The 12021-nt window shown below is 36.9% G+C and overlaps 1 long non-coding RNA gene across 1 annotated transcript in view; it reads right to left on the bottom strand.

Moving 5' to 3' along the window:
* Positions 1-11545, bottom strand: part of LOC136790586 (uncharacterized) — an 85621-nt gene extending 74076 nt beyond the window's left edge. The window contains exon 1 of the long non-coding RNA XR_010830820.1: positions 10077-11545. This is a non-coding gene — a long non-coding RNA (uncharacterized lncRNA). The remainder of the gene's footprint in view (positions 1-10076) is intronic.
* Between the last annotated feature and the right edge of the window lie 476 nt (positions 11546-12021).

Genomic DNA, 12021 nt, shown 5'->3' with positions numbered 1-12021 from the left:
AGAGGTGATTATTTTTCTATGATGACTATCAGAGGAATTTACACAGCTAAATTAGGTGACATAATTATTTTTAAAAGGTTAAGATTATTCCTCCTAATATATATTCCATTGTATTTTCATCCCCTGACTTTTCCCCTTATGAGATCCCACACTTATTTCACAACATTCTGTTTGCAATAATATTTTCAATTCCTAAAAAAAAAAAAGAAAAAAAAAATGACTAATTTGTCATGAGTCAAATTCTGCCTCTAATAATATCATCTATTATCTTTTCTTTAAACTTTGTTGAAAACACCACTTTTCTGTATTACCTCTGGCTTCACATTGTTATTATTGGGCTGGTGCTCAAGGTTGTTGAAAAGTGACTCTGTTTCATAAAGGGGATGATTTTAATTCAGCTTTGAATATAGGGTTGTTAACTAGGTATAAAAAAAAAAGTCCACTATTACTGAAAATGTCTACTAATTACTGAAATTACTATTACTGGACAAATAAAACTAGTAGTTAGTATAAATTTATTGTGGTTCAGATTTGATCAAAAAGGAAAAAAATAAAAGAATCTAGTTCTAGACATGACAAAAAAAAAGAAAAATGAATCTCAGTTTGTTGATTGTGTTAGATATCTAAAAATCAGTGCAAAAATATGGGGTATAAATAGCTGGATCTGGAAGTCTTACTATTTGATCATCAGTATAATTTATTTGGCACTATTCACTGTTTATGATAGAGTACACTAACATAATTTGTATACAAAATTGATATGATATTAACGTATATTAACAAATATAATAAAATGCAAGAAATCTGGGATAATAAAGGTATATAAAACATATAAAGATCAACATTTAATGGAACATGGCTGATGGTCCTGAAGACTGGGAAGAGGTAAACAGAACCACCATTTTTTTCTTTTAAAATGGGGATCTGGGAAAATTATACAGAGTCAGCTAAACAGGATTTATAAGCAGATAGAATTTAACAGGAAGATGAGCAACTACTGATTTGCATTTTTTTTTCTTTTTAATTTGACTCTTTTAATTAGAATTACAACTAATTTATTCAATCTGCTACAGAACAAATATAATACGTAGTATTAAAAAAGATAAATATATCTGCCCTTGGACAATACAGCATATTGACACAAATAAAAAAAAAAATCACAACGTATTTATGTATCTGAATTAATGTTTTTGTTATTTTCCAATATTTACAAATCTACTCCCCAACACAGTCAGTAAAACTGACACCTTAGGACATCTTTCTGATTATCTAAATAAATTAGTGGAAATCAGACCACTTTTTATCACCATAACATACACCTCCAGAAAAAGGTAGAGAATGTTGGCAAAGACAGACAGAGAGACAGTTTACTGGGCTAATTTAGTTGAGAAAGAAATGTCTGTTCTCAAGGATGTCTTAAACTTTACGAGCAAATGCACTTGGAGTACATAAGCGTGTAGATCTCTCAATGCAAGTAAAGTAAGTGTGTGGAAATTCCTCTCCTGTTAATGCAAGAAGTTCAGCATTATGACTATAATCCACTGAAAGACAACTGGGAGGGACACACACATTTATATAGTAAACCAGAACAATTGAAATAATATATATAGTCTAATAAAAGTTTGTATTACTGCCAAGAAGTAAATGTTCATGCCAAAAATGTTTTGGAGCACAGCTGCCAAGGAAAAGCTGCGAGTATTATGAAACACACTAAATCTATACATAGAGGGGGCTTAGGGAAGTTTATTCTTAGGATTCAAGTATATCAAATCATTCTGGTTATTTTGTGCACAATAGGCAAGGTTATGAGCATTCTGGCAAGCATTCAACAAAGCATTTGTGTTGTTTAAGGAGAATGTTCTTAAATTCAGGAGGAAGGTTCAAAAAAGCCATATTTAACTTGACTGCTAGAGGCAAACTAACATCCAAATGACACAAAACCGCCATATACTGCTGGACATGGCTTAATGACACTCCTGCCTACTGCCAGGCCAACTCAGACAACTCCTGATGAAAGTGACTGAGATACACGGAGAAGACTTTCTGGGATCTGTCTTGAAAAAGACGAAAATTGGGCTGTAATGTGGCTTTCAAATGAGGACATTCATGAGGAAGCTGGAGGCCCTTAGGAAGCTTTCTCAGCCCACAGTTTCCAAAACAGTACTCTAACCACCAGGTTCTGGGTGTTAGATCACGAGTTCTTTAGCTTTCCTCTTGAAGTTAGTTCACTGAATGTTAAAAAAAAAAAAAAAAAAAAAAATCAAGATTCAGGGACCTGGTGTGTGTGTGTGCATGTGTGTCTGCATGGTGCAAACCTGGAAAAAAAAGGCTAGTGATAAGGCATGATGGTTGGGGCTAGAGATGGATATGCCACCTTCTGAGAAGAGAGTAAAAGCCTGGGACTTCAGAGTGTAGGAGGCTGAGGACAGACAGATTGAGGTTTAAAATTCATGAAGACAGAGGTTATGATTAAGGCAGAAATGTTGTTTACTAAATAACAAAATACTGGAACCAGAGGGCACTCAATAACACTAGTAGGAGGTGAGTTCAAAATTGCTAGAAGAAAGTACTTCTTTACACAGCAATTATCAAACTTTTGGAACTTGCTGTCATAGGAGATTTTTCATGTTCATTTGTGAAAAAGTCTTTCAGATATGTTCTTCTCCTAATTCCTTGTTTTGGACTTGCTAAAGCATCTCAGCGCTCACATCACTTGTGATTCCTGATGCAGGAGCCTAACCTTCCTCTGACCGCAGCATGATGTCTTCAGCTCCTACCTTGACATTATGAATCCAGGTGACAGGAGAGAGCAACAACTAGAAGATGTGATTTGCAAGTTGGTCATTTTAATAGTAGTATAGTCTCAGACTACAGCAAGACCAGATGGGAATTCCTCTTCATCTGCCATTATTAAAGTCTGAATTTTTGAGAATAACACTTTTTGTTTTTGATGGGGTGAGAAGTTTATAGTTAACTTTCTTCACCACCTGTCCCTTTAACACGTTATATCTTGAAGAGCGAGCATAGCTTCATATTTTTGGGGGGGCTGCAAGCAGGAGAATTTTTTCTTATTTGCTGTTGATCTTAACCATATAAATCTGTGAGACAGACCCAAGTTGAAGATATTTATTTTCACAAGATGATTTTTTTCCCCCTATTCTTATATCTTTTTCACAATTATTCATTGTTAACAAGAGCAAACATGCCAATTTTTGCTATGGTTAAGCATTTTGAAATTAAGGTCAGTAATAAATATCATAATAAAAATGATGATGATGGTGGTATCATGAAATTTTAAATTCCAATTTTATTTTTAGTCAGCACTTAGAAAATAAACTATGATATTAATGTCTAAAGAAAGGTAGAGAGAGGACTCAAATATTCTGAATGATAAAGATGGTAAAGAAATAATTAAGTAATAATGAAAATAGTATGATTGGAACCAGTAGTCCTTTCTTCTGCAAAACCTTGGCTAGTAATGTGGTGCTGGCTCACTTCATTTCCAGCTGCTAGATTTCACTAAAAGAAGCTAAAAATAAATTCAATACTTTCCTAAAATTACTTTCCCATGTAAGCAAGTGCTGCAGTTGCCATAGGGATGTTATAACATCACAAATTGGAAGCAGTTCACATAGTGGTAAATAAGCACACTGGTGGGCAAGTTGTCCATTTAAGCATGTCTCAAAGCAGCAGTCTCTAAGACTATATAAGACTATTTTCTTGATGGGAGGGAAGTTAAAAAACAAACAAACAAACAAACAAAACAAAACAAAACAACAAAAAAACACAACACAGCACGTTGATATAGACTGCAATAGTGTAAATCACTCGATGTACATGCCTGTGCAGATGCAAGATGCATGCTTGCCTGTGATGAGAGCTGTATCACCTAAACGGTATGACCTAAACCTTTCAGTGAAAAGGCATAAAAATGTTGAAAATATCTGTAAAATCTGTGAAATTGAAAACATCATCACATTCTTGCATTTGTTCAGAGCCTGGAGCTTTCAAGCCCATTCACTTTTCCCTTCTCCTTTATAATATGTTAAGTGACTGAATTCTGGGAGTACATTTTTTGCCCCACAGTATCCAATTATTTTGAAAGTCAATACAAATAAACATTAAAATGCCTAACAATCTGATGGACTTCTTTTCCAGGGTTTCTTCATAATGTTCTACATCATAAAATTTCAAAGGTCAGTTGATATAAATAAGCAATGACTTCACTGAAGTTGATACTACTGTACTGATTTACAGCAAGTAGTAATCTGTCCCAGCACTCAAGCTTTTCATTCTGTGCTCAACTCAGAATAGAAAGCAAATGGCTGGATAATAAATACCATGGAAACAAGAAGAAAGCCCAAATCCTATAAAGAATCAATTTGGGAGAAAAAAAAAAAAAAGGAAAAAAGAAAAAAAAAAAAGGAAAAAAGAAAAAAAAAAAAAAAGGAAGAATAGCCAGATTGTCTGAGTTAAAATAGAATTCTCTGGTATTCTGTAACAAGATCATTTAAATACAAAATATTATGATAGGTGGTTTTTATTTTATTTATTTATTTATTTATTTTTATTTTTTTCCCCCTTACATGGCTTTGGTACTTGTCTGAGAGCTTTTTCTTTAAAGGCTGACAGTTTTACCTGTTTTACCAAGCCATTACCAACTTGCTGTTCTGAATGTTCTGAATCCAGTTTCAAAGTGGTCCCTTTTCCAGATGGCTCTATTCTATTTGTTGGATCAAACCCTCTGATTAGCCTCCCACAAAACTCTTATGTCTCTGATTTGAGCCCATACTTGTTTCCACAGGTAAATAATGTACAGGTTTTCACCTGAAGTGTACCAAGCCCCATTGACTTTGCAGTACATATATATTTACATTGCAAGTAGCTTAAGCATATCAAGGCTGTTTTATATCCCGTTTACTTTCCTGGATGGGACTTAAACTACACAACATTTATGGCTCCATTTTACTATATTAAATGCATAACAGAGGAAGAGTACTTGAACATAGCATCTATATCACAAAGTAGTGGTCTGTGAGCAGATCAAATCACGTTTCTTGTTAACCCAGGACAGAATTAAGTTAGAAGCAGCATCCACCATTGTCCCTGGTATAGCTTGATAAAGTTAATATTATTTGGGACCATATGGCTGGCCAAGTGCAGCAGATGAAAACAAATCCTTTGGAGTTTAAATCACTGTGTGAGAAGTAAGAGTATCAACATGAAAATTTGAGATTTTTTTTTCCCCCAGCCTTTCTGTGTCTGGTGTTTTGAGCCTAGTGTTTAGGCGAGTCTCTTAAGAAGTGGATCTCTAAATGACGCTTGGTCAGATCATTCCCAGGGCTGCTGGAACCCCACAAATTAGTGTAGAGATTGGAAGTGAGGTAGGAGTCATCTCCCCAGCTTTAAACAACAACAACAAAAAGATATCTATATCATGCTAGTCACCTAGATTCCCTTTGTAATCAACAGGGAGAAACAATATTAGATAGGATGAATTAATCTGATTATTTTGGACACATACTGAAGCATGAGATAAATGAGGTGAACTGCACTCTGGATGTGCCTATTTATCTCTGTTGGTTTTAATGGAAGTCTAGAATGAACAGCTTAGATGTATACATTTACATTACAGATGTCTCCATTTGGGCAGACAAAAATCACCTTGGCTAGTCATACTGTCCTCTTAAGCAGTCAGCATGCACATTGAGCTTATCCTGCCTGCAGATCCCATTTTCTTCTGCATGAGACAATGCCAAAAATCTCCTTAGAAGGAAATAAGGAGCCTTGGAGACAATCACTGATAGCAAGGGAACATGTGGGAGATGGAGACTCTGGTAGTGTCTTCTCACACAGCATTTGTGCTGGATGCACAGATTATGCTCCAGGTCAGGGATCCTGCCTGCTGGCCCCTCCTCTACTGATGCAGCCCAGGCTGCAGCTGGCATTCTGGGCTGCAAGTGTGCACTTCTGGCTCATGTTGAGCTTTTCATCCACCAGAACCCCCAAGTCCTTCTCTGCAGGGCTGCTTTCAATGCATTCTTCTCCCAGTCTGTACTCCTCTCTGGGATTGTCCTGACCCAGGTGCAGCACCTTGCACTTGGACTTGTTGAACCTCATTAGGTTCATTTGGGCCCACTTCTCCAGCCTGTCCATGTCCCTTTGGATGGCATCCCTTTCTTCTTTGGTATCAACTGCACCACTCAGTTTGGTGTGATCTGCAAACTGGCTGAAGGTACGCTCAATCCCATCATCTATGTCATTGATGAAGATATTGAAAAGCACTGGTCCTAAGACAGACCCCTGTGGGACTCCTCTTGTCACCAGTTCCCACCTGGATATAGAGCCATTGGCCACCACTCTCTAGGTGTGGCCATCAAGCCAATTCCTTATCCACTGGATTGTCCACCCCTCAAATCCATATCGTTCCAATTTAGAGATTAGGATGTCATGTGGTACCGTACCAAAGGCTTTACTGAAGTCCAGGTAGATGACATAGGTCAGTCTTCCTTTGTTGACTGATACAGCTACTCTATCATGGAAGGCCACCAGAGTGTAATATTTAGACTGAAGGTAAAGCTCATTTTTGTAGCACTGTAGAGGACCCCAGAGAGGACAGAAAGCAGAACAGATTCTTATACAGACTAGTGTTTCAAAAAGCCAGGGAGCATACTGCCGTGAGTGGTTTCATGAAATCATAGAATCATACAAAGTTTTGGCTTGGAAGGGACAATAAAAATCACCTAGTTCTCTGGATGCCTCATCCTGGATGGGGCATACACAACTTCTTGGGCAACCTTTTCCAGGGCCTCACCACCCTCATGTGAAGCCTTTTCAAGGCTGATTCTATTGAACAATTTTAGGAATTAACAGCAATCTAGGAGAAACACGATATTCAGATAGGTGTCAGCTTTCATATTTTAATATGTTTGTATATTATATATAGTTTACAAATTCACAGATGTATATATATAGTGATATGTATAGTTAAGTATTGATCATAACTAGAAAAATGTGATTGTCATACACTATTTTTCTGTTTATATATATATTTATATGTATCTCTATATACACACATATATAAAAATATATATCATAAGAAAATTAGATTCTCCAGTTATGACCAAATAACCTGGTTGTTATGAAAGTACATACGATCAGTACGCACTGATTAAGTATACATTTGAATGGCATTTGTGATGTTCTTTTGTGTTGTTTAAAGAACACTGATTTGAAGTTTATGACTCGGGTAAGCCTTTTATATAACAAAACAGAGAAGGGAGAAGATGGGATATATCTGTCAGTTGCTTTCCCAAATGTCTCTAACAGCAGAATCTGAACCTTCTTCCCTCTGGGAAGCACTGGTACTGCTACACCTCCAACTATTGTTGACGCAGAGACTTTTGTCTCTACTTTGTGGGCATGAAATACAAGATGGTGATCAAGCATGGATAAAAAATTAAATATGAATCTAATGATTAATCTTTATTGCATTACTCTAGTTGTTTATAACTAAATACATAACTGATTAGAAACAGAGTTAATTTGTTGAATACGCACAACTGCATACTTAAACAACTGTCTCTATCAAGGTATGGAAAGTGATACTGTTAGCGTCATCAAGACAATCACACACTGAGGCTGGGTTACACACCCCTGTAGCAAAATCATTTGAAAAGTCTCTTTTGAAATGGTAGAAGCATCTGTTGTGATATTGTAGTCACAGAGGGCTGCTCAAGCAAGTCCCAGCAACCCAACTGAACCTTTAGCTAAAATTCACTCCAGTTCTCCACTCCGGATATGGGGGGTATGATTGTTTCTAATACTGAACGTGGTCACTGAGGAGGCTGCTGGACAGGACAAAGGGCCAATGGCTGTCCCATATTAACCCTTAACACTCCTACATGTGAAGCAATGGAAACTTCACACAGAACAAACGCCTCATCTGAAAAACCTACTCCCTTCTCCTGTCAGGGTACTCCAAATAATCAACTCTGTCAATGTTTCCCCAGTACAAAATAATGCTAGTAGGTAGGACCCCAAGTTTTCAGTTAGACCTTTGTCTGCCCTCTTAGAGTTTGTTTTTCTTCTCTCTCTGAAACATTTCTGTAAATTAATTAAATATTAAATTCATGTCGTAATATATATGAGAGCTGACATATACTGAGCCAGAAGCACTTACCAGATATATGGTTGCTATCCTACATAGGATACACTATGCTAGCACACATACTGTGCCAGCTTCTGACAGGATATGTTATGCCAGCTTCTGCAGCTTCTGACCAGGCCAAGTGGAGAATTATAAAATTCTAAGGCTAGACATGATATTGCGAGTAGTGTAGTTTATCTCGCTACCCAAAGACAACATCAGCTGTATCTGAACACTTCCTGAAAGATGACCATCTTACTGGTTACTAAAACCAAATAGTGATAGCAATTCCACAATCCCAGGACAAGCTATTCTAATTAATAGCCATCAGACAGTTGATACTGCTTTTTTTGTAATGTCCAATATAAATCTTCATTATAACAGTTTATGCTTATAATCTAGTTTTGTTCTCAGTGAACAGGGAATATAGTTTATGTTCTTCTTTGACAATTTCTTGAAAATATGTGAGATGGTTAGACTGTCTTTCCTCACACAATTCCTATTATACTGGAAAACAGAAAGCACACAATGTCCCTTAGTCTAGTAATAGATACTGATATCTAATTTATATTATTTTACATGTGGGAAATTTATTTCTCTGTGTATGAAAAGACCAATGTAGGAAACAGTGATATATTTCTGAGGTTGTGAGAACCCTTTTTTGCTTGATCTGGTGTTGGAGGGCTCTGGCAGGTTCCCTACAAATTTAATAATTCCATGAGTCGGTGCTCTTTAAGCCACTTTTTGTTGACTGATTGATGATGTCAGCCCATCAGATTGAGAAAACTGTGATGCGCCAAGAGGGAGAATCTGCAGAGAACACAGCAGAGATTTTTCCACTCTGCTATTCATGCTGCTAGCATAGACAGTCTCCCCCTCATATCTACCTCTGATTTTGGATAGCAAGCACAAGGTTTGAATGTGGCCTCAAATCACTGCATACACTATGCTGTATTAGTAATGCAGATACAAACAGCAACAGAGCGTCCACCTGATTTAGCTCTGTGGTATGTCACTGGTTGGAGCAGAGAGAATCAAAAAGCACAAAGCAACATAAGCTCTTCCGCCGAAGAAATCCTAATAGTGATCACATGTGACTGCAGTGCACCATGGAAATGGCACAGACATAGATAGCATATGGATCTGCAGTGGCAGCCTTTGCAGGAATGCTTAATAAAACCGGCTAGACATGCCAGGATCCTTGTCTTAGCTGTACGTTGCCATGCTCATGTCTCTTAACAGAAGAACCATGAGGAGAAGCAACAGCAGTATACACATTTTTTCCTCCACTAAGTTGAAAAATACATCTATTAGGTGCTGAATCTGAATCTGAAATTTGTTTAGCTGTATTTACTCTTTGCCACAGCCAAGTAATTTGTTGAACAGACATAAACAACAGGTGTGTTCTTGATATCTGTGCTACATGGAACAAGGTCAAATGCCGTAAAAGCTCCAAATAATCTTTATTATACTTAATGTGCTGTGTCAAAGCACTGTAATAAAAGACTGATCTGTTCATGGAGACAATTTTTGTCTTTAGTCATGTTTGGACAGAAGGAAATGATCTCTCCTTTTTTTTTTTTTTTTTTTTTTTTTTTCCCACCCCCCAAAACTAGAAATTTTTGGAGATAGGTATAGTTTACAAATTTTGCTATCTTAGAAACAAAACAAAACAAAACAAAACAAAACAAACAAAACAAACAAACAAAAAAAACACAAAACAAAAAAACCCACCAAACTTAAAAGGAAGAAAGGAAACAACACAAAGGAAAAAAAAAATCTTATCTTAATCAAAGAGCCTAAATCTGAGTTGCCTTCTACTTTTTAATTTTATTTTCCCAAGATATTTTCCTCACATACTGCACTGCCGTGTTCATCTGAAATATATACAAATACAGTTCACTTTTGGATTAACAGCGTCTCTTACCTTTACAAAATGGCAAAGAGGGCAGCTTTTCTTTGAAACTTTCGGTTCTTGCAGATGTTCTCTTCTGCAGCTCACTTTCCAATTCTGAATGTGTTGAATCTTTCTTTCCTTTCTTCAGCCTGTGTGATTAGTTCCACTACTCAGATATCTCTTGTACCTAAATCTTCGCACATGTGCTGAAAGGTGAGCGATGATTTGGGTGCCTCCTTGAAAAGCGCATTCCCATCTCTTCATTTGAAGTCACAATCACTGGTCTTGTCAGACCACAAAACAAAGTTTTCATGTGCTCTGCTTGACCAGTAATTCCAGTGTGTAATTTCATCACCTAAAGGGCAGGGAGGCAGCATGGTCTGCATGAATCAACTTGCAGACAGGAAGTTTACAGGAGAGCAGTGCATTGCCACAGTGCTGTAACTTATGCCAGCCTATAAAAGAAAGTCTTAACTGCCACTGCTGTAAACTACAGACACATTTATATTTGACCAGTTGCTTCTCTGAGTTATACAGAGAGGTTATTCAAGCATGTCATAAAACAACTACACATTTACCCAGGAAATTGAGGAAATAACCTGCATATTTGCACTTGACACAAATGACACAAAGTATATCCCTATGAATCCCTTTTTCCACATTGCTAAAATGAATTGGCTGGTTTGCTCCATATTTAAACTATTTGCCAAGACAACACCCACAAGGCAAGACAACTGACACCAATCACTACATTTTTTATGATGGTAAGTCTTTTATACAGAAATGTGAGCCAAAAAGAAAAGTAAAAGCTAGTAATACTGAATACTGCTTTGCAGTGCTTCATTGTCCATACAGAGAATCATTAGCAAACATAAAGTTCTGTACCTCGTAAATAATACATCCTCAAAACGCTCTTCTCATTAAGTCAGCTCAGTTGAGAAGATTTCACGGAACACAGACATTCTTAGCTTGGTTCAAAATGGTGACACTTTCTAATATTTGATAAACATTTGCCAGATTTCCAATTTCTGCCTAGTACCTGAGTGTAAAAATCACCCCGCTATTCACAAGTTTGAAAACATAAAAGATCCCTGATGGAATTAACATTCATTGTATTAGCCTTTGAGCTAGATTAGGCCATGAAATTAATGCCCTTCCTTTATCCCAAATTCCAGCAAAAAAATAAATTCCCACAAGAATACTTCATGCATTGGTCAAGGAAAACTGAAAACTTGGGCACAGAAAAAAACACTGACTGAAGATTCCTTTCACTGAGAGTGGATCAAACTGTCCCTGGGGAATGGATATATAACCATACCCAAACAAAGCTCTTTGTGGTGCCTTAGATATACCAGGAGGAATTAGCCATGTATTTCTGAAGAATGTCACAGCTTATTCAAAGGAAGTTTTGCTGATCAGATTATAGCTCCTGAACATAAAGTCCTGTGAAGCCAGCAGTTTGAAACCACTCTCTGCATGAGGGTTAGGAGTATTATGTACAATCCAGTTTTAAGACAGTATAAATGATTTCCATCAAAATAAACAGTGATGAAGACATAGAAAACCTATATAAAGAGCTCTGGGGAACAAAGAAAACCTAACATGCAAAGTAATTCCCTTCTTGTCTCCTGCCATTTCTCTCTGGGTTCATAGCCAGAATTTTTTACCAGCCCAGTTAGGAACCCATGTCATGACTTTAAAGCATCTCCTTGTAACTGTTCATGACCTTATTTTGATGGGAAATTTTGCATACTCATCGTTCACATACATTTTTACTCCTCTGTGGCCTGAAACAGGCTACAGAAGTTAGCTGCCATCTCAATTACATCCTACTTGTGCTAGTTTCCATCCCAGCAGAACAGTTTTCTTCAGAGGCTGTGATCCCACAAGAATTCCCCAATGCATTTCTCTTAATTCATTTTTGTATAGCTTAGAGGAATTTGTTAATTCACTAAATCAACTCCAGATACTGTGG

The sequence above is a fragment of the Anser cygnoides genome, chromosome 1 (genome assembly GCF_040182565.1).
Source record: "Anser cygnoides isolate HZ-2024a breed goose chromosome 1, Taihu_goose_T2T_genome, whole genome shotgun sequence".
In the NCBI taxonomy this organism is placed as follows: domain Eukaryota; kingdom Metazoa; phylum Chordata; class Aves; order Anseriformes; family Anatidae; genus Anser; species Anser cygnoides.
Note: the sequence above shows the minus strand (reverse complement) of the source record. Positions and strands in the feature narration are given on the sequence as shown.